Below are 2,754 nucleotides of genomic sequence, written 5' to 3'. Positions count from 1 at the left end.
GTGGGATGGGCTGCCTACCTCCTCGCTGAATACCTCACCTCACCTCACCTCACCTGGGCTAACTGACACAGCTGGTGGAGTATACATGTACAGTTGCCAAGTTATTGCTGGAGTTAAGTCACCCTCGGATACACATAACCTGTATCCTGTAAAAAAAAATCGTTAGTTACTTTTGTTCTCTCCCCCTCCCCACCTCACCCCCAAAAAGTAGTCCAACATAGCCTAACATGAACTCCTTACCTCTAGCCTGCTCAAACGATGTATCAGTCTCCATTATCTACCAACATACACCCCGAAAAACAACCCAACGTAGCATGTGTCCTAATAAACAATGAGTAGCTCTTATTAATTATGTTTGTGTGTAGGGAGCAGCATTGTACTGATCCGTCCATGTTTGTTAGCTCTACATAATTATACCTCTGTCTTGGCGCTTCATCTCCGGGCAGAGGGACAGAGAAGTACAGTGCTGCCCTCTACACACACAAACACCTCTGAAGTCTCCCATTGAACTGCTATTGTGATGATTCATTTGGTAAACTGCTATGTACTTATTATATCCAGAAAAACGTGAGTTATTTTATTGTAGCGATATGAAATTAAGAATAGTTCAAAACTCACAACCCGCGCCTTCCACATATTTCCCACATAACCTGAACAGCAATATTACAAATGGCTGAGCAAACCGCGACCTTAGCAACCCTGACTCTAACAAGCATTCTCCACCCCTCGTTTCCTTGCCTTTCCTTTCCTTGTCATGTTCTCTCTTGCTTTGCCTTTCTTTCCTATGCCACGCCTTGCTTTGCCGAATGCAGGTAATACAATGAATAACAGGAACTTTCAGAAGACAAAATCCACCTTAAAAAAACCATTAAGATTTAAAACTCGTTATCGGTGGTGGCGGGGCCTGGTGGGAAAACAACAGCCTGTCGGTCACGTGACGTCATCCTCGTTATTCAAAAATTTCAAAGCTGCGCCTGTCGTCCGAGCGGGAGGGTGTGTCTGTGGCTATGTGCGTGTGTGTGCCCGGCGGTAATGGCGTTGCGTGTGTCATTTTGCGGCCTTAGAGAGGGTGGAGGCGGCCCCGGCACTACGATGAAGAAAAGGTAAGTGTCAATGAGTTATGTTTTTTGCAGGAAGGAGTGGAAACCGGCGGGCGTGGGAGCGGGAGGGGGTGAGTGTGTCCCTCCGATCCCACGCCCTCCCCTGTCCCTTTTGGTCACAGTTTGTTTAATGCAGAGGTTGAAAGTTATCCATAACCCCACCACATTGAGAGTGAATTGACGGTGACGATTAATTGTGATGAGTGATGGGTAGGAAGTTCCGCTGGCGTGACAGGTAGGCAGGCACTTGTCATCGTTGCCTGGCCTGTGGTGTTGCCTCCGAAAGAGATCCAGAGTGTGAGTCGCCTGTCCTCCCTGTTGCCAGTAAGGGATGGGAGCGTATGTGTATTTGGGAGAGGGGTTGGGCATCATCACCATCATCATAATAATAGTTTTATTTCGCCATCGGCATATACAAGGAACAAGACAAGTAAACGAACGAGAACAAAATCGAGATACATTGCTGGGGATTTAGTGGGTGCAGGGGCCATGAAGGTTGAGTGGGAGTAATGAAGAGGAGGAGAAGGGCTGGAGAGGGAGGAAGGAGCATGGAGAGGGTGTTAGGGCGTGCAGGGTATAGCTACAGCGGGAGGGAGAAGGCGGGGATCAGGCGAGGTGGAGAGGGTGGGAGGGAGGTGGAGGCCAGGCGGGTGTGGTGAGAGGGGGGAGGTTGTTAGGACATGCAGGGATATAAAAGGTGGGAGGGAGGCGGGGTCAGGTTGGGTCTGGTGGGTGGAAGAGAGGCGGGTATGTGAGGTGAGCCTCTCAGTGTCTATCAATTTAGTTGCATTCCTTGTATTTCATTACGATACGTGGTTGCTTGCATGGTCTGAAGCGTTATTATTCTGTGTTCCTCTTCAAATTTTACAATATGTTGTGACCGAAATATCGCTACTTGTTTACACTTATCTGAAGCTGCAACTTTAATATAACCTGACAAAACCCGGAACTAACTTATACCTTAATCGACTAATCAACACATTAATCCGAAGTGAGCCGCGCCAGCCACCAGGTGCTTCATTCGTTGTGTATAGCTACTAAACGTGCCGGCGCTCACGTATTGCACCTGACAACTCACCAAGCTAAACCTTCACTTCCCAAGCTAGCCACCAAGTCCCCATCTCTGCTCTTTATATCAAGGTATTCGTCACGAGAGTTGAGGGGTGGCGAAGATTCATTTGCTTTCCTGTTCTGACATGATCCCTCCACCTACTCTCCTACCCCACCCCCCTCATACTATCATCCTTTTTTTTTATCATCTTCCGATTGTGGGTATTAGGATAGTCACACCTTATTCCCTATACTCTCCACTCCTCCCTCTACCCTTCCACACCTGAACTATCCACCTGTTTTCCCCCTTTAATCTTCCCCCTCTCCTCCTTCCTTCTCCCTTGCCTGCCGAGTCTCTCCTCCGTCTCCTCTCCCTCCCGCCTTCTCCCACTCCTTCACACCTGCTGCCTCCAACTGGTATTTCCCTCTCCTAGAAGACTTGTTGCAATTGTGATATTAAATTTTGTGCGACTTTTTTTTCCCGCCCACCGCTTTGCCTTTCTCACCTTACCTTGAATTACCTTGCCTTACCTTACCTTACCTTACTTTGTCTTGCCTTACCTTACGTTACCTTAATTTGCCGTACTTTGCCTCGCCTTACCTT

General features: G+C 48.1%; 1 protein-coding gene across 1 annotated transcript in view; it reads left to right on the top strand.

The window, feature by feature from the left end:
- Nucleotides 1-988: 988 nt before the first annotated feature.
- The window catches only part of LOC126998981 (uncharacterized), a 154,875-nt gene continuing 153,109 nt past the window's right edge, over nucleotides 989-2,754 (top strand). Inside the window, exon 1 of the mRNA XM_050861286.1 lies at nucleotides 989-1,103. The gene's annotated coding sequence lies outside the window, so the exon portion shown is untranslated. The remainder of the gene's footprint in view (nucleotides 1,104-2,754) is intronic.

Source organism: Eriocheir sinensis, chromosome 15, assembly GCF_024679095.1.
Source record: "Eriocheir sinensis breed Jianghai 21 chromosome 15, ASM2467909v1, whole genome shotgun sequence".
Taxonomy (NCBI): domain Eukaryota; kingdom Metazoa; phylum Arthropoda; class Malacostraca; order Decapoda; family Varunidae; genus Eriocheir; species Eriocheir sinensis.
This window is presented reverse-complemented; position numbering and strand designations above follow the sequence as displayed.